Source organism: Siphateles boraxobius, unplaced genomic scaffold, assembly GCF_051911475.1.
Source record: "Siphateles boraxobius isolate OS27281-9 unplaced genomic scaffold, OSU_SipBor_1 52, whole genome shotgun sequence".
NCBI classification, from domain to species: Eukaryota; Metazoa; Chordata; class Actinopteri; order Cypriniformes; family Leuciscidae; genus Siphateles; species Siphateles boraxobius.
The window spans coordinates 566,920-590,443 of record NW_027509164.1 but is presented as its reverse complement, the minus strand read 5'-3'; the positions used below and the strand labels follow the sequence as shown (position 1 = coordinate 590,443).

At 45.1% G+C, this 23,524-nt stretch overlaps 2 pseudogenes; both read left to right on the top strand.

The window, feature by feature from the left end:
• The first annotated feature begins 3,613 nt into the window (after positions 1-3,613).
• On the top strand, positions 3,614-3,789 carry LOC143713778 (U2 spliceosomal RNA; annotated as a pseudogene).
• A 434-nt stretch (positions 3,790-4,223) lies between these two features.
• LOC143713656 (U1 spliceosomal RNA) lies at positions 4,224-4,376 on the top strand (annotated as a pseudogene).
• The last annotated feature ends 19,148 nt before the right edge of the window (positions 4,377-23,524 follow it).

Genomic DNA, 23,524 nt, shown 5'->3' with positions numbered 1-23,524 from the left:
AATATCTTGGTGAAGGGCAGCACAGTGGTGAGGGAAGGGCGGGCTCTTTTAGCGAATCTGACTTTTTTAGGTAGAGATTTAAATGTTCTTAATGTGTATGGTTTTACAGGTAAAAATGAAAGGGATGAGCTTCTAGAAGACTTGCAGTCCCACATGTTAGGTAGGGTTCCCCTAGAGGTGGCAGGGGATTTTAACTGTGTTTTATCAAAAAAAGATAGGAAGAGGGTAGGAGAGGATTTTAAGGTCGATAAGACAACGGTTTTATTACAGGGCCTAGTGAGAGATTTTAAATTAGTCGACTGTTTTAAAAATGTGCATCAAAGAGAGGAGGGCTACACTTGGTTCAGTAGTGACGGCTCCAGAGCCTCTCGCATCGACTATATTTTTACAAGAGATTGCCCGCCAACCTATGCTACAGTGACCCCCCTCTTCTTTTCTGACCACTTAATGCTGTCTTCCACCCTTTCACTGCCCACGGGTGTGACGGTAGGGGGAGGGCTGTGGAAGCTGAACTGCTCCCTTTTAGAAGACGAGGATGTAGTAAAGGAATATAGGGAGCAGTTCAGCCAATGGCAGACCCTCCAAGACTTTTACGATACACATGCACAGTGGTGGGAGATGGTAAAGGACCGGACAAGACAGTTTTTTATGAAAGTAGGAAGGGACAAGAAGAATAGGGAAAAGAGATACATGATGGGGCTGCAAAAAAGACTACAAAGATATTTTAATCTTTTTAACAATGGCTTTGATTTTAATGATGAAATGAAAGAGGTCAAAAAAGAAATGTCAGTTTTATCCAGTTTTCAAAGTAAAGGGGTTATTTTAAGAAGTAAAGAGAGAGATATAGAAGAAGGTGAAAAATGTACTAGGTATTTTAAAAAAAAGATATTAACAAGGGGAGGGGCTATGACCAGTGTAAAAGTAGAAGGGAGGGAAGTAAAAACAACACATAAAATTTTAAAAGGGGTTGAGCATTTTTACCAGGAGTTATATAGTCCAAAAGAAGTACATGAAACCACTCTAAAGGAAGTTTTAAATTTTTTAGTCAAGAAAGTAAATAGCCCCAATGAGCTTTTAACCCAAGATTTTACCATTTTAGAAACACAAAAAGCACTCAAAGGTTTTAAGAGGGGTAAATCCCCAGGGGCAGATGGACTCCCCCTGGAGTTTTATCTTACCTTTTGGGATATTTTAGCTCACGAATTACTGACTATTTTTAAAGACTTTGAGACCCTTGACAGACTTCCGGACAGTTTTAGAACAGGGATAGTCTCTTTACTTTACAAAAAAGGTGACCGGACTGACTTAAAAAATTGGAGACCTATTACGCTTTTAAATTTTGATTGCAAACTTTTTAGTAAAGTTTTAACTACACGCATGTCGACCGTTTTAGAGGACGTAATCCACCCGGATCAAGCTTGTGCTGTGCCCAGAAGAAAGATAACAGACAGCCTAGTTCTGATTAGAGATGCCATCTGTTATGCGAGAGACAGAAACATTCGGCTTGTAGCCCTAAATTTAGATTTCGAAAAAGCTTTTGACCGGGTCTCGCACCAGTACCTCTTTCAGGTACTGCAAAAAATGGGTTTTCCAGAGAGGTTTATAGCTTGGGTGGGACTGCTGTATAAGGGCTTGGTCAGCAAAATTCTTGTAAATGGGCATCTTTCCAAAGCTGTAAATATCCACAGCGGCGTCCGTCAGGGGTGTCCTTTATCTCCCCTTCTGTATGTGGCTTGTATTGAGCCACTGGCACAGATCTTGAGAAGGGATACATGGATAAAAGGACTAGACATACCTGGGACCGGTGGACTGACAGCAACGTGTGTTTTATATATGGACGACATCACTCTTTTAGCCACGGACATTTTATCCATACGAAGAGCAATGGACTTGACTGACTGGTACAGTCGGGCCTCGGGCGCTAAACTCAACAGAAGCAAGTCCGAGGCCCTGCTCTTCGGACCGTGGACGAGACCGACACAGATGGACTCGATATAGATTTTAAAGACACGGATTTCAAGATTTTAGGAGTTAAATTTGACAAGGAAGGGGGTGGACGTGAAAACTGGACTGACTTGCTAGGGAAAGTTAGGAAAAGACTGGGGTTCTGGGGACTACGACAGATGACTTTGGAAGGTAAAGTTTTAATTTTTAAAGCCGTCATTTTACCTCTAATGTCACTTGTTTGTTCTGTTTTTATCCCACCTAGGAAATTCCTGAGGAACCTAGAGAGAGCGGTGTTTTATTTCCTGTGGGGGTCCAAGTGGGAAAGATTGAAGAGGGAGGTGGTCAAGAAAAGACCAGAAAATGGTGGAAAAGGCCTCCCAGACCCCCACCTGTTTTTAGGCAGCCGTTTTACCGCCCTGCACCTGAGATATGCCGTGACCCCATCCAAAGAAAACAAGACCGCAGCCTTTGCACGATTTTGGATGGGGTCTTATTTAAGATTTTTAAAACTTTTACCAGTTGATTTGACGACCCCTGTGTCTTTTAACCTTCCAAAAGAATACAGTTTTATTAAGAAGTTTTTAAAGAAGCATGTTTTAGAGGATTTAGATGTCACAGTTTTAACTAATCACAAGGCTCTTGTCTCTTCTGTGCAGGACCGGGAATCAGTGAGTCCAATCCCAGGCCTCACCCTTTGTGAGGCAAATCAAACATGGAAAAACGCGGCCCACCCTGCTCTCCGGAACGGGCATAAGGACTTAGCGTGGATGGTGGCCCATGAGATCCTCCCGGTCAGGGCGGTTATGCACTCCAGAGGCATGGCCAAAGACTCAACCTGCCCACGGTCCGGGTGTAATTGCCCGGAGACCGTGCGGCATTGCTCTGGGAGTGCCGTGCTGCGCGGGACCTGTGGACCAGGACCAGCCCCCTGGTTTTCCCGTGCCTGCCAGCGGGTGGGGTCCGGATGGAATACAAGCTCGCCATCCTGGGGGTGGGTCAGGGCTTGAAGGAGATGACATCGAAACAATTTACCTCGCTCTGGCTCACCCTCAACCATATCAAGGATGCCATCTGGACCACCAGAAACCTGCTGGTGGGGAAACGCGTTACGGTGCCCCTCCACGCGTGCGAGCAACTTGTAAGATCAACGCTGCAGGAGGCGCCGGACGTCGTTATTCGGATGGGGGGGCTGCGGTCGCACGAAAGAGGTCCCGGCCACCGCCGTACCTGGCCGCCCGTAGATGCACCCTCATCAACGCCGGCTACGGGAACAGCGGGCCAGCGGGCCGGAGGGAGGGGACCTCCGCTGGGCACTGGAAGCGCTGGGCCGGTTGCCTGTTCCGGAGAGAGGAGTGAAGGGAAATCTTGATAAGGACTCAACCCGGTCCTGCACAAAAGATGACTTCCTTTTTTAGCATTTTATATTTATTTTATGATTGATTTTTATCTTCTAAAGATGGTTTTTGAAACATTCTAACAACAACAGCACCAACAAGACTCTTGAAAACACACATGGACTTTACAAACAAAACACAAGCACAAAGACTTTTAACAAACATACATACATACATACACAAATTTTGTTTTTTTAAATGATTCCACTGTGGTTTTTAATGAAAAAAATGTAATGTCTTTGTAAGTTGTATGTTGTGAAAACTGTGACAATAAAACTGTTCAAAAGAAAAAAAATCTGTTCTTATCAGTTTAATATCTGATACGTGCCCTACCCGGGCACCATATATTAAATTGATTTTTGGAACTGGGAGATGGAAGAGGGGCTTGCTCCGTCCACTCCACGCATCGACCCGGTATTGCAGTACTTCTGGGAACGGTGCACCCCCAAAAACTGTGTTCAATGAAAGAGATGTTTTAGTCTTGTGTGGCAGCAGGTGTTAATGGAAGTAACGTATATTGCTGTGTATGGGTGCTTTAAAGGTGTTGTAGGTGATCATATGCTATACAGGTAATGGTGGTGTGAGAGGGAAAAAAAAACAACAACTCTGTTCTTATCTCGTTTAACATCTGATTCGTCCACTATCCGGTGACCGCGTATGAAATTGATTTTTGGCTCATGGATCCGGAGCATGAAAACAACATCATCCACAACAACAACAGCAAAAGAGCCCGACTCTGCAGGTTTTTGATGTCTCTCTCTTATCTCTTGGAGTTTTTACGAATGAGCTGATGAGTTGAATCAGGTGTGTGTTTGATTGTCCGACCGTTGGTGAGGATTGCGGAGAGGGACACGGTGCCTCTGACGGGAGGCCTGGGAATTCATACTTACCTGGCAGGGGAGACACCATGATCAGGAAGGTGGTTCACCCAGGGCGAGGCTCGGCCATTGCACTCCGGTTGTGCTGACCCCTGCGAATGGCTTTGCGCAGTACCGGAGTGCAATTGATTGTAAACGTGTTTGGGTGTCATTCTATGATTGATCACATGGTATCGTTCTGTTTACTTCCTAGGTCCACACGTGAGCGATGGAATCCCCGAGCAATGACATCACCAATACAACTTGTTATGATGACATCATCCATTCATTCATGGCTAATAATAGCATTTCAACGGATTATGAAATACTGTTTATATGTGATTGACTACTATCTCTCTCTTTTACTTGAGTATTCATCTTACATTAAGTAATTTAATTTAAAGTAATTATATTAAGTAACTTAATGTTTCATTGTTATTGCTTTATTGTACAGATTATATAAACTAGTACTATGAATAATTTTCTATGTACCCCAATTTTCCACAACAATTAAGTATGTACATAAGTTTACTATGGATGTTCATTATTTAATATAAGCATGTAGTTCCTTTACAATGATGATGAAAGTTTGATCTGATGTAATTATTCAAAAGTTGCCTCATTCATATAAATAAAAGGACACTTTTTTAACAATAAAACAAATGATCATTTTATTTAGTTACATAGAATAGAATATATTATGCAAGAATATATATATATATATATATATACACACACACACATTACATTACAATAATCAATCAAAAGGTTTACATTGATTTTATTGAAAATTGTTTTAAGTAAACATTGTGGAGATATACACATGTAACTTGCACACATGACACTTTTGAATGATAAAACAAATTTTCACCATAAAATAGAACATATTAAAGGAATGGTTCATCCAAAAATTAATTCTGTCATAAAGTGCAGATAACCAAAGGTGCTGTGTTAAAGTGCACTTTTAATACCAGAACAACACCTCATAAAGTGCATGAAACACATGAAATAGTGCATTTTTAGTGCATGAAACAGGGCAACAGTGCAGAGAACCAAAGGTGCCGTGTTAAAGGGCAATTGTAAGACAAGAACACACAGAACGTAGAACAATAAACAAGAACTATATACATATACATATATATATATATATATATATATATATATATATACACTATATATATATGTACACAAGAACTATATACACTATTTACAACGGGCCAGCCGTTCACTCCTCTAATCCGTCCACAACAGAAACAAAATGTTCATAGTTTTTAAATACTCTGTTCTCCAGTCCCTTGGAGGCTGAACGGTTTATCGAAGGGCAATATGTCTTTTTTTTGTACTTTTTGTGTCCCTGAATTGTTTGCCCGCACACCCTGCAGGTCGAGATATGCTTCACCCTCGTAAGCTTAACACCCAGGTCCGTGGGATGATCTGCCAGCTTCCTCTTATACTGTGTGGATCGAGACCACGACGATCCTAGCACAGGGTTCCGTCCAGAGGCCGGCTGAACAGCTGGCCTGATGGGTACAGGTGGAGTGACCGGGATGGATGCCTGACCAGCAGGCGGCATGGGTTGCGTGGATGAGGGGCCCGCAGACTGGGAGACGAGGGGCAGCACAGGCCTGGTGATGGTGGAGGTGGGGGGGATTCTTCTCACTGGCAGGGGCAGTGGTGGCTGAGGAGGAAGCTGTGGAGGAGGCTGTGGCGTCGTCACCACCATGCTGGCCCGTCCCTTCAACACCTTTGTGCCGGCTGTGCAGGGCGTGGGGACGTACTCCATCACAGGGTAGTCAGGTGGAGGGAGGACGGCAGGCTGGCGCGGTGCAGGAGGCAGCTCTTCAGACGACACCGAGGTGGTCTTGGAGATGACGGCTGGCTGCCTGGTGGCGTGAAGGTTCACCAGCCTCTCCTGCTGCCGGATGAAGTCCCTCACTGTTTTGGTGTTTATTTTGGGGAGAGGGATGCCTGCCTTGCACAGGATTGGGTCATCCACCAAGACCCGGTGCTGGATCCTGTCATAGGCCTTGAGGATGCTGGCCTTCTCGGGGTTGGAGCGAGAGGCCTTAGGGGAGCGCAGCCACAGCAGCTTGACAAGCACATACATGAGGCGGTTGTGCTGCGGGCTGATGTCCTGCTGTGCTGGCGCATACCTTTTTGCCATCTTCACTTTCTGGACCAAGGCGGCGTCAGCAAGGTCATCCCTCTTAGTACGGCAGTACAGCGTGTTTCCCCAATGTGTGCGGTACAGCTGGTGGTACTTTTGTGGCTGCTTGTCGTGCTCCTCAACCGCATTCCAGGCCTCGAGGACCCTGTTCCTTTGCGCGGTGTTGAGGAGCAGCTTCTCGTCTGTCAAGCCGACCTCTACCAGCGCAGCACAGAATGCCTCCAGCTTTTGAAACCCCGGCAGAGGATTGTCACTGCAGACATCCTCCTGTAAAACATACACAGAGACACACACACACACAGAAAATTAGGTAAGTTCCAATGCATACAATATCTTGTTTTTCAACATTGATTACTGTATTCTCTTCTATGAGACAAGTCGGTACTCTACTCACAAAGGCAGGAGGGTTGACAGTAGCAGTCTCACTGCTGGTAAGAGTAATGTGGGGCTGGACAGCAGGATGGTCCTCGTCGCTTTGGTACGCCTCGTCTGCTTCGTCGTCTGAGTCAGCCTGCCCAGGCTGAATGACCTCCTCCTCCGGCCCAGGACCGTCATTGACAATGCCCTCAAGAGAGAAGGCCTCCCCCGTGCTTTGGCTGAAAAGATATTCAAGGCCAAGCAGCTCGTCTGACTGGACGGCGGCCGGGGCCCTGAAGTTCTCTTCCACCGTCTCACCAAACAGCTGCTTGCAGCGGGAGTTGAGGCGGTCAATGAGCGGTGCAGAGTATACTCTGTTGTGCCGGCCTCTGCCCCCAAACACGGCGTCCGAGCTGCGGTCGGAGTTCCACCTGGCGATCCCACTGATGAGGTAGACCTGGTAAGGGCGTGCCGCACAGTGGGGACCTGAACATCACAACAACAGGTATTATCAGAATGATACAAAAGGGACACGTGTTGTTTGCTGTTAAACAAGTATTTTTCTCCCTTAGATTACCTGGAATCATATGGGGCAGCGACTTGTGGAACCCCTCCAGGCTGTTGCTCCCACGCAGGCCCTTATAATACGGGAGGTCCACACCGTTGATGGTCGTGGTGCGGGCAACCCGATACATGGCCATGCCTGGTGGGTCTTGGATGCATTCCAGGTGTCGCTGCTGGCTGGCCCACATCTCATCAATTGCTGCTGTAAACACAAAAACCCACAGACATGCATGATGGGCTCTTGTCATTTTGCACATATTGTGTGTGTGCGTGAGGTGTTTTTTCTTACCAGGGGACTTGAAGAGGCTGACCCCGCTCTCGTCGAGCCCTGCTGGACCCTTGAGCTCTTCAATTACCAGGTGGACAAGACGAAATGTCTCCTGGGCACCGAGGGTGAGACGCCGGACATGATGCTGGAGCTGGTCCCGGGAGATGTAACGCCGGACAACATCCTCGTCCGTCACCACCTCCATTGTGGCCGGGTCTCTGGCCCTGACAGCCGTGATGAGGAGCTGGAGGTCCTCACGGTTGAAGGCCAACACTGCCCCGACCAGCGCAGACTTGAAGGCGGCATACTTAGAGTGGGCCTCGGTACGCAGAGCAGCATCAAAGCGGTGAATCCAATGGAAAATATCCAGCCTCACCACCATCCCGTCGTCCACCCAAGGCTGGAAGAGCGTCTCCAGGGCCGTCGGACCCTGTGCCTTGCAGCATCCCCGGTCGATATACAGGATCTTGGGTGCCGGTTGATTGGCGAGCCGAAACCGCTCCACCACGCCACGGCACATGGGACCCAGCTTCTCTACAGACTCCTCGCAGGTGAGGACAAAAGACACGATCTGTGAGTACTCGTTGCCGATGCTGGTGAACCACTCGGCCGAGCCCTTGCCCTCCCCAGACAATTTCTTCACCACCTACAACAAAACAAACAAACAAATACAAAACAGTTTAGTTTAGTTTTGCATAATGTTGCGTTTCCCTGTGAGTACTTGTATGTCAACACACTTGCCTTCTTTGTGGAATCCATTTTCAGGACTGTGCCGAACGTGGAGAGGATCTGGCTCCGGTAGTCCTGTACGTTGTCCGCCTCTGCCAGGAGGAAGGCGTGCCGCAGGAGCCGCGTGCAGGGTAGCTCTCTGGGTAGAGGTGCCGCCTGGAACTCCCCGTGGCCCAACGCAGAGACGATTCCTCCGGGTTCCACCAAGGCCATGAGGAGCGTGGTGTTGAGATCCTTCCTTTGATGGTAGTCCTCCATGTGGTTCTCCTGCACCTGCCGCCACACCTTGATCATGGTGTTTCCCTCCGTGCGGTCACGCATGAGGCGAACTACTGTTTTGTCCACCCCACGCTTTGCGGTCAGCACGGCCGGAAACATGGCCCGATGAGCCTCGCTCAGCTGCTGCAATATTACATCGTCCCAGGCCAGCCACCGACCCATGGGACCACTCGCTCCACCCCTGGCAGCCTTGAGGCACGGTCCACAGGAGACCACCTCTGTTGCCATGGTGTACCAACCGGACACGTCACAGATGTGACGTACCTAAAACACACATCGGAGAGAGGGAGAGAGAGAGCGAGCGAGATCACACATCAGTCACAGAGCAGCATTCAGAGGCGTCTTGTATATTGCGGGTTTCAAGGCTATAAATCAGAGCATTATAATGTTTGTAGCATTTTACATTGTGAATGTAAAATGTGCATGCTTTGATTAAAAATAATAATAACAATGTCTCAGGAATTTAAAATTCATGTTGATGGACATTTCATTTTCAGCAACATTTTGATTAACATTTCAGATTAACATTTTGATTGACAATTATTGATAAATTAAAAATGTATTTCAAGACTAACATGATACATATTAACATTATTATTGCATCATAAACTAACAATAACAATAGAAAATTGTAAATAACATTAAGAAAGTTAGTAAATGCTGTAAGAAAGTTAGTAAATGCTGTAACAAAAATATTTAATTGTTTAAAATTCCCAAAGCATTTACTCATGAAAACAAAGGGGACTTTTTCATGCATGGATGACTATTATCTAATAATTTATCTTCTACTTATGTTGCTGTAGTTAGCAGTCATATAGGAGGATGGCAGGAGGCCGATGGTGTAAGTGCGAGCACATGTTTCTGTGTGTTGTGGACACTGTGCCCCCTCTTAAAAAACAAAAATAAATAGGTACATGATGCCTCAGTCAGAATTCATGTGTGTTAAGTAGTCAATAATTATGTATGTATTACTCTAAACAAAGGTCTGAAGAGACTGAGCCTTACCCGGGTATGGTAACCAGACTTGGAGAGGTGTGTGTTGCCTCCGGCCCCAGGGCACTTATCTCCACGCGGACACTTCAGGGAGCACCGCCACACTCCGATGGGGCGCCAGAAGAAAAAACGGCCTCGGAAAAAGGCCTGTGGAGTGGGGATGCCGCCGCTAACGAAGCCGGGTGGCTCGGGGGGATAAAACCACATCCTGTCTGACTTCAGGACGCGCCGCCTTCTAATGACGCCCTTGATGTCCTTGTAGATTTGGACAGGCGTAAAGAGGCCTCTCTCGCTGTCCTCCTTCAGCCAGGGGATGTCTGCTGACGGGATGCCATGGGAGTCTTCCCACAGCCGCACCCAGCCTTCCAGCTCCACCTGCAAGACACAAGACATACAACATTTAGTTAGGGATTTTCTAAAAATTGCTTGTGCATGTTATGATTTTACACTTACAGGAGAGTCACTCTGCGGCAAAGAGGTGGCAGGCGCAGGCTGGCTGTTGGAGGTCGACGGCAGTTCCTTGGGGCGAGCATCAGAGGGTGACTGACCAGGCGCTGAGGACGGGAGGAGCATCTGCTGCTCGGGACGCTCACTAGAGGCAGCCTTGCTGGTGGAGTGAAGCGAGGACAGCATGGCCTTATGCTGCTTCTTGTGCTTTGCCTTCTTGCGAGTAGACAGAGGAGGCTGCTCGGGACGCTCTGCAGTTGCTGGCACGCTGGTGGAGGGCAGCGGCTGTTCGGGACCCCCGGCCGACACAGGCTGGCTGGTGGACATGGGCACCTCTTGGCTCTCAAAGGTGTCGAGGGCATCCACCAAGACGGAGTCGTCCAGAACGCCATCGGACCACGACGAGTGGGAGGTGTCAGCTGCTGCTGGGGAACCTTGATTTATTAAACCTTGATTTAACACACCACACTTCTAATTTACATTATTTTTATTTACATTCCCTTGCATTTGTACATGCATACCTGTACATACCATCTGTTGTCTACTTTTTTGTATATTTTCTTTAAAAAAAAAATACATTTTTGTATTTTGTGTATTTCTTTTTTGTAATAAATGTTTTTCATTGTTGCATACTAATTCTAGTTTTATTATTTGTATTATCTGTGTCCTGTCACTGTTATTCTGTTTGTGCTGTAGAAGCTTCTGTCACCAAAACAAATTCCTTGTATGTGCAAAACATACCTGGCGATAAAGCTCTTTCAGGTTCTCTTCTTGAAGAGCTGGAAGTTTCGGCAGCAGGAGTGGCATCAGATGAAGGCTTCTGTGAATTACAGCTTTGTGCTCTTGAAGTTTGTCAACATAGCATGTGTAGTAACAATCACGGCTGTTTAAAAGTCACCTTAACCTACCTCTCTATCGAGAATGTACTGCCTGAAGCGCTTCAGGGATTTGGTGGTGATGTCCTCCTCATTCATCACCAGCCAATGCCGCACAGAGCAGTACGCCTCCTGAGCCATTTTTCGCTCGTAGTCGGTCCCAGATTGCGGGACAGCCTGAAGCAGCTTGTGCAGACTGTACCACTGCCACATCTAGATGAACGTGAACGACCTGAACCGCCCCTGCCCGTAAATGGCCCTGTCCACGTTCATCTCGAGGTGGCAGGAGACCTGTGGAAGCAGCTGCGCATACCTCAGGAGGTAGTCCTTTATCCACCGATCATTGATGGCTCTTTTATCAGGATGCCGGCTTTCTTTGACGTGGCGATCAAGGACACTAAAATGTGACAAAGCATAATTAATTTATGAAAAACATACTGAACATAGTTGGATTACTATTTAACGTATCCAACGTCGTTTTCTACCAGCCATTTGAAAGTTTTCCCGTTGTATTTCCTAAACGTGATTATTAGCTGACCCAAACACTGCACCTCCGTTGGAGTGGACGTGACCAGCCGGCATCTCTCTTTAGCTGAAAACAGAAATTGTTCGGCCCTTGATAACACGCAAGCACATATTCTCTAGTGCACAACAGTAGGTTATCATGACTGCGTTGGAATCATAAGGTGGAAAAAACATCCCAAGGTATTACCTTTGTTATAAGTCTTCTTTGCATCCCTCAGGTCGCCGTCGTCCGTAGTTTGGCGCGGTTTATACGCCTTGGCCTCCTTTGTTGCCTTAAGAAGGCATTGTTGCCTTTCCTTTGGCACACTTGTGTCGAGGATACACAATAAGGGGTCCATGTCTGGTCAATTGTCTAAAAATAAATAAAAAACAGTATACTCAAAGTTTTATAAAAACTCCAGAAGGGTAATGTTTGCAACATCTCACCTACCCCAGTGTCTATCTGATGCTGCAAGTCTTCCAAATTTAGTCTGATTGAGGGAACCTTACATGGTATGGTATATACATTCAGTTGGCAGTCCTTAAAAGTGTTGACCTTAACACAGCCTTAGAGATGACTACTAAATCTAATCATACTGTGATCATTTGAGTCAAAAAGATAATGGTCCTCCACACAGCCTTAGAGATGAAAACTAAATCTAATCATACTGTGATCATTTGATTAATGGTCCTCCACAATTGTATACACATCACCTGGTCACAATAACTAAGGTTATTGGATCCAAGATGGCGCCGCGGATGGCTGCCTCGGTGTGGAGCTCTCCAGCTATTGTGTTGTTTTTGTTCGTTTGTTCTGCGTTTAGTCATTCTTTTCCTATAAGTTTCACCAAAGACGAACTACTGGACATTAGGAAACACACACCAGAGACCTTTTCTACAGTTTTTGATTATTCGGACGTTTTGCTGGACATTCTCGTCGGAGGTGCAGCGTTGTTGTTCAAACGCGCGTTCAGACGCAAACGCGGGAAGCGAGCCGGCGCGCTGGTTAAACTCCGCGAGCGCGGCCTGCGTACTGCACTCCCCAGCATTCATCTCGCGAATCTCCGATCCCTTCCTAACAAAATGGATGAACTTCTTCTCCTCACCCACACTAACAAGGATTTTTTAAACTCTGCTGCTTTGTGCTTCACTGAAACCTGGCTGAGTGAAGCCATACCGGACAACGCAATACATCTGCCGGGCTTACAGCTGTTCCGAGCGGATCGCATCGCGGAGCTAACGGGGAAAACGAGAGGTGGTGGATTGTGTTTCTACATTAACGAAAGTTGGTGTTCAGATGTAACAACACTGAAGAAGATGTGCTCTCCTAATTTAGAGGCACATTTCATAAACTGTAAACCCTTCTACTCGCCTCGGGAATTTTCCTCTTTCATTCTCGTGAATGTTTACATCCCTCCAGACGCGTGCGCGAGCGCGGCGCTACAACAGCTGGCTGAACAAATATCTGAAACGGAACAAAGGTACCCAGACTCTCTTTTAATCATTCTTGGGGATTTTAACAAAGCAAATCTTTCCCGTGAACTACCAAAATACAGACAGCACGTTACATGTCCCACCAGAGACAGTAATATACTGGACCACTGTTACACCACAATAAGAAATGCGTATCACTCCGTCCCACGGGCAGCTTTGGGGCTCTCTGATCACTGTTTGGTTCATCTCATACCGACCTACAGGCAGAAACTGAAATCAGCTAAACCTGGAATAAGGACTGTGAAAAGATGGACTAATGAAGCAGAGCAGAATCTACAGGCCTGCTTTGATTGCACTGATTGGACTGTTTTTGAAGCTGCTACCAATGATCTGGATGAGCTCACAGATACTGTAACATCATATATAAGTTTCTGTGAGGATACATGCATTCCTACCAGGACATTCTTATCATTCACTAATGATAAACCATGGTTTACTGGGAACCTCAAACACCTTCGTCATGCCAAAGAGGATGCTTACAGAAGTGGGGATAAAATCTTGTATAACCAGGCCAGGAACAGATTGACAAAGGAGATCAGAGTTGCTAAAAGGAACTACTCTGATAAACTGAAAAAACAGTTTTCATCCAACGACCCATCATCAGTCTGGAATGGCCTGAGGAACATTACCAACTACAAGTCACCATCCCCTCGATCTGTGGACAATCAACACCTGGCTGACGATTTAAATTCATTTTACTGCCGGTTTGAAAAGCCCTCATTCACACCACACTCCCGGTCTGATCTGCACTTCACACATTCAGCATCACCTCCTGTTCTCCAATTATCACTCCCCCCTCCTGCCATCCAACCTGAGCTTAAGGTCTGTGTGGAGGACGTGAGCCGAGTCTTCAAAAAACAGAAGACTAGGAAAGCCTCAGGCCCAGACGGCATCTCATCTGCTTGTTTAAAAGCCTGCGCTGACCAACTGGCCCCGGTCTTCACGCAGATCTTCAACAGATCATTGGAGCAGTGTGAAGTTCCCTGCTGCTTCAAACGCTCCACTATCATTCCTGTCCCCAAAAAACCCAAAATCACTGGACTTAATGACTACAGACCTGTCGCTCTCACGTCTGTGGTCATGAAGTCGTTTGAAAGACTGGTGCTGGCCCACCTGAAGGACATCACTGGACCCCTGCTGGATCCCTTTCAGTTTGCTTACAGAGCAAACAGGTCTGTGGATGATGCAGTCAACATGGGACTGCATTATATCCTGCAACATCTCGACAGACCAGGGACTTATGCAAGGATCCTCTTTGTGGACTTCAGTTCGGCCTTCAATACCATCATGCCTGGTCTTCTCACAGCCAAACTGACCCAGCTCTCCATACCATCCTCGATCTGTCAGTGGATCACCAGCTTCCTGACGGACCGGCAGCAGCGAGTGAGACTGGGGAAACACACATCCAAGACACTCACAATCAGCACTGGTGCTCCCCAAGGGTGCGTTCTCTCCCCACTGCTCTTCTCCCTGTACACTAATGACTGCACTTCTAAAGACCCCACTGTCAAGCTCCTGAAATTTGCAGACGACACCACTGTCATCGGTCTCATCCGAAACGGTGACGAGTCTGCTTACAGACTGGAGGTTGAACAGCTGGCTGCCTGGTGCAGTTATAACAACCTTGAGCTGAACACGCTCAAAACAGTGGAGATGATCGTGGACTTCAGGAGGAACAGCTCAGCACTCCTCCCACTCACCATCATGAACAGCACTGTGGAAGCAGTGGAGTCATTCAGGTTCCTGGGCACTATCATCTCTCAGGACCTGAAGTGGGACAATCACATTGACTCCACTGTGAAAAAGGCCCAGCAGAGACTGTACTTCCTTCGCCAGCTGAGGAAGTTCAACCTGCCACAGGATCTGCTGATTCAGTTCTACTCAGCCGTCATTGAGTCTGTCTTGTGCGCTTCCATCACTGTCTGGTTTGGTTCAGCTACCAAATCAGACATCAGGAGACTACAACGGACAGTCCGGACTGCGGAGAGGATTATTGGTGCCCCCCTGCCAAACCTCCAGGACCTGTACTCTTCCAGAGTGAGGAAAAGAGCAGGTAAAATCATCACAGACTCCACTCACCCTGGACACCACCTGTTTGAACTGTTACCGTCAAGACGGAGACTCAGATCACTGGCCACAAGAACATCTCGGCACAGGAACAGTTTCTTCCCACAGGCCATTTCCCTCCTGAACAGTTAACACTCCTCCCAAGGCATATGCCTGTAAGTGCAATACTCCCACTGTTTAGTGCAATATCCCACAACTCAGGTGATACTTATATGTAGATTTATTTATTTATAATATTCAAAACACTGTAAATAGGTTCATAATCTGTAAATCTGAAAATGTCTATTCTGACTAAACCCAACTGTGATAGTTTTATTCTCATATATTTATATTTTTCTTTTTTATTCTTATAATTTGTAGTATTATGTTTCATGTTGTATTTGTATATGTCCACTGGAAGCCTCAGTACCAAAACAAATTCCTTGTGTGTGCAAGCACACTTGGCAATAAAGCTCTTTCTGATTCTGATTCTGATCTTGTACTGATTTTTCTTTCTAAAAGGCTTAACATTTCTCTTACTGCATCATCTTGTACTACTTTTTCATTGTATAATTCTGAAAAGAAATGTTCGCTTTCCTTTAAAATTCCCTCTGTATCTTTCACTTCTTCCCCACCTGTTTTTAATTTTGTTATTCCCCCACCTTTTGCTATAACCTTCTTGAAAAAATACCGTGTACATTTTTCACCTTCTTCCAACTCTTGTTCTCTACTTCTAAGTATTACTCCTTTATTTATTTCTTGTTCATAAGCAGACATTTCTCTTTTAATTTCGTTTATTTCTTGGCTAAAATCAAGACCATAATTTAAAAAATTAAAATATCGTTGTAACCTCTTTTGCAGCCCCACGATGTGCCTCTTTTCCTTTTGTTTCTTCTCTTTGCCCTTCTTTCTAAAAAACAACTGTGTCCTACCCTTCACCATTTCCCACCACAGTGCTTGTGAGTCAAAGAAATCTTGGAGAGTCTGCCATTGGCTAAACTGCTCCCTGTATTCTTTGACTATCTCCTCATCCTGCAACAGGGAGCAGTTTAGTTTCCAAATCCCTCTGCCTACTGTCACGTCCGTGGTTAGTGAAAGGGTGCAGGATAGCATTGCGTGATCTGAAAAATAAAGGGGAGTCAATCTAGCATCAGTTGGCGGGCAGTCACGTGTAAACATATAATCAATGCGCGAGGCTTTGGTGCCATCACCACTGATCCAGGTGAAGCCCTCCTCTCTTGGATGCAGACTTTTAAAACAGTCAACTAGTTTAAAATCTCTAACTAAGCGTTGCAGTAAAACTGACGTTTTCTCCACTCTAAAATCATCCCCTGCTCTTTTCCTATCTGCTCTAGTTAAAACACAGTTAAAATCCCCTGCTACTACCAGAGGAACCCTCCCGCGCATGTGGGGCTGCAAATCCTCTAAAAGCTCATACCTTTCGTTTTTCCCTGTAAAACCATACACATTACACACTTTAAAATCTCGTCCTAAAAAAGTCATGTTTACTAAAAGTGCCCGTCCATCCCTCACCACTGTGCTGCCCTTTACCAAGATATTTGGATTTTTAATCAGTATAGCGACCCCATCATTCCGATTAAAATTTGACCCACTCCACATTGAGGGTCCAGAGGTCCACATCTCTTCCCATTTCCTATACTGAGTTAAAAAAGGCAAAGTACACTCTTGTAATAAAAACGTGTCTGAGTTGCATGATTTTAGGAAGGTAAAAATGCTCTGTGCTCGAGACGTGGACCTCACACTTCTCACATTTATAGTCGAGATTGTGAGGGCCATGAGCAGTATAAAAAGGAAAGGCATGAAACTTAAAATATACATTTTAAAAGGTTACAACTTTTTTTTTAAAAATCATAAAATTTCCTGTGCCTCATGCCTCTCCCTTCTCCCATGGGGACTGGGTTCAGGAGGGCAAGAGCTTGACACCTCCGGAAGCACAGAGTTGAACTCTTGTGACTCTTTCGGTGTCGATGTTCTTAGCTTAAAATGCAGAAAAGAAACTTCATTTGGGGATTCTGAGGGCCACACACGGTCAAGATCTTCGGTGGAGGAACTATCTAGCCGATACGTAGCCCTCAATCTTTTCTCCACTGCTATACACACGGGAGATCCCGCAGTTCTTTTCTGCACTTGAGCATTTGACGTTTCATTGAGTGAAGATTCAACTTCACTCCCACTGGCGGGCATACTCACCTCCGAGACAGTTTTGAGGGAGGAAACCGTTTCGTCCTCTCCGTCTTCTGTTTCCTTTCCTTTGACTTGCCCGGGAGTGGTTTCCTGCCCCTTTTCTGTTTCCATCCGTGACTCCGCCCCTTTGGCCGCCCCACTTCCTCCTTCCTGACCAATCCCTGAGGCTGGCTGGGAATTTGAAATTCCCGCCAAAACCTCAGGGATCACCTCCTCCCTTTGTTCTTTTCTTTGTTCTGTTTGTGGGGCGGGCATTTTGTTGCCTTTAAGCTTGTTGGCAAAATTTTTGGACAATCTCTGTAGAGATGGGATGACTCCCCACAGAGGTTGCACTTTCTGCCATTTTGGCACTCTTCAAAGTTGTGCCCAATCTCTCTACACTTTCTGCAAATTATTTCCTGACATGCCTCGGGCGAGGTGTCCAAGTTTACCACACTTGCGGCATAGCTTGGGCATCCCTTGGTAATGAATGTAGCCTCTATTCTCCCCCAACACAATCATTGATGGTATTTGACTCAGGCCATGGTAACTGTTGGGATCTGCCCATTGTTTAATGGGCACTCTCCACGCACAGCTCCAGATACCGTCTTCGTCTAAAACCTTGACCGGTTGTCCGCGAATAGAGCAGTATCTTGCCAACCATACTACAATATCTTCTCCACTCACAGTTTCATTAAACATCCTGACAATCACAACTTTCAGTGAATTATCAGTCAGTTTTTCCACTGTGAACATGGAGAAATTGGCTTTGCATTTTTCAAAACGAGACCAGAAAGTATTCAGCAGAGAAGCGGATGCAAAACTTACATCAAAACCCCGATTTTGGGGCAGAGTCAGTAAACAGTTTATGTCGGATGCCTTGAAACCTAGAGCCTGTTGGATGTGCTTCCGTGAAAAGTCCAATCTGGAACAAGTCAGGAGAGTACCATCCTCTTTAGTCTTGAAATTAAAACGCACGCTGTGGTGCCTCCTCACGCCGGCACGAGCATCCGACATGTTGGAGGCACCACCAGCCCGCTGCGGCTAAAAACTCAACAATAAATATACAATAAATAAGTTAAAACCTGCTTACCTTAAAAACCAGAAGATTCCTCGTAAAACGAGTCATCACCTAAAAGCCGCTTGTCAATATACCTCCTGAAGGGTGTGGGTCCCGTGTGACAAGCAACACACGAGACCAAAAGGTCCAACAAGAGGCGATCGCTGTCTCAAAACGTCCGGCCAGACCACTTGATCTTAGCCAAAAGACCGAGAAGCGATGACTCAATGACGCAGAGGCGGGGGAGCCGTCAAAGGCCACGCCCACCTGGGCCGTGGCGAGAGGGTCTAAAGGTCGCCAACAAACAAGCTCACTCCTTTAATCCATTTGTCCCTTCTCAAGATTTGTGCCAGTGGCTCAATGCAGGCCACATACAGGAGGGGAGATAAAGGACACCCCTGACGGACGCCGCTGTGGATATTTACAGCTTTGGTAAGATGCCCGTTAACTACAATTCTACTGACCAGACTGTTGTACAGCAGTCCCACCCAGGCTATAAACCTCCCTGGAAACCCCATTTTTTCCAGTACCTTAAAAAGGAACTGGTGCGAGATGCGGTCGAATGCCTTTTCAAAGTCTAAATTTAGGACTACTAGCTGAATGTTTCTGTCTCTCGCGTAACAGATGGCATCTCTAATCAGTACCAGGCTGTCCGTGATCTTCCTTCCGGGCACGGCGCATGTTTGATCCGGGTGGATTACGTCTGGTAAAACTGTCGACATACGTGTGGCTAAAGTTTTGCTAAAAAGTTTGCAATCAACGTTTAAAAGAGTAATGGGTCACCAATTTTTTAAGTCAGTCTTGTCGCCCTTCTTGTGTAGTAGTGTCACTATCCCTATTCTAAAGCTGTCTGGAAGTCTGTTCAGGGTGTCAAATTCTTTAAAAACGGTCAGTAAGTCATGTGCTAAAACGTCCCAAAAGGTCAAGTAAAATTCAAGTGGAAGTCCATCTAGTCCTGGGGACTTTCCCCGCTTAAAACCTTTGAGAGCTTTTTGTATTTCTAAAATTGTAAAATCCTGTCTTAAAAGTGCACATTGACTCTGGAGCTTTTTGTCTAAAAAATTTAAAACTTACATCAAGCTGTCTTCTGGTACTTCTTTTTGGTCATATAAGTCCCTGTAAAAGTTTTCCACCCCTCTTAAAATCTTTTCCGTTTCATTTACTACCCTCCCACCTGATTTCAAATTTGTCATAGCCCCTCCCCTCGTTATAATCTTCTTAAAAAAATATCTTGTACACTTTTCACCTTCTTCAATCTCTTGTTCTCTACTCCTTAAAATGACACCTTTACTTTGAATTTGAGCTAAAATTGACATTTCTTGTTTTACTGCTTTTATTTCTTCACTAAAGTCAAACCCAATATTTAAAAGGTTAAAATACCTCTGCAGTCGTTTTTGCAACCCCATCATGCATCTATTTTCTTTTTCTCTTTTCCTATTTTCTTAAAAACAGTCTCGTCCTTTCCTTCACCATTTCCCACCACTGTGCACGTGAATCATATAAGTCTTGGAGGGTCTGCCATCGGTTGAACTGCTCTCTGTATTCTCTAACAACCTCCTCATCCTCCAACAGAGAGCAGTTCAACTTCCACAGCCCTCCTCCTACTGTCACACTCGAGGGCAGTGAAAGGGTGCAGGATAGCATCATGTGGTCAGAAAAGAAGAGGGGGGATAATGTAGCATCGGTTGGCGAGCAGTCCCTTGTAAAAATGTAGTCGATCCGAGAGGCCCTGGTGCCGTCACCACTGAACCAGGTGAAGCCCTCCTCCCTATGATGCAATGTTTTAAAACAGTCGACTAGGTTAAAATCTCGGACTAAATTTTGCAATAAAACTGATGTTTTGTCAATTTTAAAATCTTCTACCCTCTTCCTATCTCTCTGAGTTAAGACACAGTTAAAATCCCCTGCAACCACAAGGGGAATCCTACCCAGCATGTGGGGTTGCAAGTCCTCTAAAAGCTCATATCTTTCATTTTTTTCCGTAAAACCATAGACATTAACAACGTTAAAATCCTTATCTAAGAAAGTCAAGTTTGCTAAAATTGCTCGCCCATCCCTTACCACCGTGCTGCCCTTCACCAAGATGTTTTGATTGTTAATTAAAATAGCAACACCGTAATTTTTGTTAAAATTGGACCCACTCCAGATAGAAGGTCCTGGGGTCCAAAGCTCCTCCCACTTCCTGTAATTCAGTAAAAACGGCAAGGCACATTCTTGCAATAAAAACACATCCGACTTAATGAATTTTAAAAAGGATAAAACGCTCTGTGCTCGTAAATTGCTCCTCACACTTCTCATATTTATTGTAGAGATAGTGAGGGCCATGAGCAGTGTAGTTAACCCTTTAGGCGCCAAAGGTTTTTTCCTAAAACGTCCAATTTTGACATCTTAATTTCAAAAGTCTATATATTAAAAGTGATAAAAGATAGAGACTTTCTGTAAATTAGAGAAATATTAAGGATGACCCAAAGTTTATGTAGGGATTACATTTTCCCATCTAATTTGCATATTATGAGGTCATATGGTGGCGGCAATCTTGGATTATAGAATTTTCATGAAAAGTCACGTTTAAATGATAAAATGCAGCCCTTCTTTCCCCCCAAAATGTCCATCACCTTCTGTATGCTATATTGCACAATACTGAATGCCCAGGTATATAGTAAGTAGTAAACAAACTGTAAATCATTACTAATAAATGGTAGAAACAAACCGAATACATGTAGTGATTGGACTTTTGCTGTAGAGATTTTCCATTTACTAAATACAGTAGGCACTCTGATTCCATGTATGGTGCACATATATATTATTCATATGACATACAAACACAAGTAGACAAGACCGGTTTAGTTCAAACGCTCACTCGCCACGGCAAGGCACAGATCATGAGTGAGATGATACGAGCAGCGCGACCAGATCTGCCTTGCGCGCGCGCCGAGTGTGCAACATCTCGGCACAGGAACAGTTTCTTCCCACAGGCCATTTCCCTCCTGAACAGTTAACACTCCTCCCAAGGCATATGCCTGTAAGTGCAATACTCCCACTGTTTAGTGCAATATCCCACAACTCAGGTGATACTTATATGTAGATTTATTTATAATATTCAAAACACTGTAAATAGGTTCATTATCTGTAAATCTGAAAATGTCTATTCTGACTAAACCCAACTGTGATAGTTTTACTCTCATATATTTATATTTTTATTTTTTATTCTTATAATTTGTAGTATTATGTTTCATGTTGTATTTGTATATGTCCACTGGAAGCCTCAGTACCAAAACAAATTCCTTGTGTGTGCAAGCACACTTGGCAATAAAGCTCTTTCTGATTCTGATTCTGATTCTGATTCTGGGTTATGTAAACATTCACACATATAAACCCCAAAAATTGATGACATAGCATGATGTCATCAATTTTTGGGGCTAATATGTGTGAATGTTTACATAACCTTAGTTATTGTGACCAGGTGATGTGTATACAATTGTGGAAAATGATGTTGGATACATTAAATAGTAAGTCAAAAAGATAATGGTCCTCCACACAGCCTTAGAGATGAATACTAAATCTAATCATACTGTGATCATTTGATTAATGGTCCTCCACAATTGTATACACATAACCTGTTCACAATAACTAAGTGTATGTAAACATTCACACATATAAACCCCCCAAAATTGATGACATCATGCTTACCTTGAATGCCCAATATAGTGTAGTTCACCTTAACTTTTCACGTGATATTTTATAAGCATGAAGGATCAGCAGATCGTAAACATATTCTTAAATGTGTAATCGTTTGCAGGCGTTTATTATTGTTTACCTTGTGTGAGCTAATCGTTCATATATGGAAATTCAGTAGTAAGCAATACAATCGAAGACAGCAATCTAACATATATAATGAATAACAAAGTAATTCAATCAAAGACTTCAATCTAACATAATTATAGATTGAATGAAACGGTAATGCTAGCGTTCTCACACATCACGTAATAAACAGTTAAGTATAGTCATGCGTCACGTTTGGCTTGTAGTTTGACACATAATACAATCATATTTATAATTTTTTACACAATAATATATCATTGTCACTTACCTTCAAATTCTGAAAAGGTTTATTCCGATCTCCATCACCTGTTCGCTCTGATTGAAAGTCTACGCTCGCGGCTGAACGTAGACAGTTCGGCTCTCTGATTGGCCTAGAGTCTACAGTGAACGTAGACTCTGAGCCAATAACGGTTCGCCGGCTGAACGTAGACAGATCGGCTCTCTGATTGGCCTAGAGTCTACAGTGAACGTAGACTCTGGGCCAATGAGGGGCCGTAACTGTCTACGTTCAACGTAGACATTGCACTTCGCTAGAGAGAACGTCTGCGAATTCCCCAAATGTGGGAATCTCGACTGCATAATTTATGGTAGTGGGGGACTGCGTTCGCGCTCTCCCCTGGACACACTGGTTAAAAGAGCAGATTGTTCGAGTTCCTCTTCTTCTGGTAGTTAACGACCTAGGAAGTCCAGAGAATTTACCTGCAGTGGTTGATCGAGAGATGTAAAACTCTCAACCTAGGACCAGTCTGCAAAAGTAGGGCTGTTTTTTAGTTTTTTTTTTCATCATTCTTCAAATAATCTCCATTATTCAACCAGCGCTTTGATTGGCAGCAGTGGTCCTAGAAGCAAAGTTGTTCCGAATGAGGAGTTCTATCATGTGGTATGAATACCTTGTGCATGTGTGAAAAATCACCTGACATACAGTCGCCTATGGCCGTATTCATGTTGTTGTTTTTACTGTTTACAGCGCCACCAAGTGGCCAGTCGCCACATCCCTTTTCACCTGAGCACAGGCTGAGCCCGTGCACAGGTGTACCGACTTGGGTGTAATTGTCTCATTCCGTTGGAGAGTTATGGCCATTTAAGTAAAGCCCGCCTCGCCCACTCCCAAAGTTTTGGCGTCCCGTCGCCAACGTGAATCGAAATTCCGACTTTTTTCCCCATCGCTGTCGGCAATCAGACTCCAGGGAATCTTTCTGCACCGGTTTGGGTCAGATCGGTCGAAAGACCTAGGACTAGTGTGAAAAAGTAGCTTTTTCACAAAATCCCAAATACCCGAAAATCTCGCCAGCGCAACCATCGAATCCGAGGCCTGCGTCTTGTTCGGCCCGAGCCAAGGATTCCGGTGATGTAAGACACTTGGGTCTGCGACGGACGGTTCAGGAGTTACGAGGCATTTCGTACTTCTGATCGCTGCAGTGCCACCTTGGGGCCGATTGGGCCGAGCCTTGGTGATGTTGTAGACCGGGCGGGTACTACCATCCCTCAAGAGTTTCAAGTCTCTACGACGTACGCTTTGGTCTGCCCGCTCACTTTT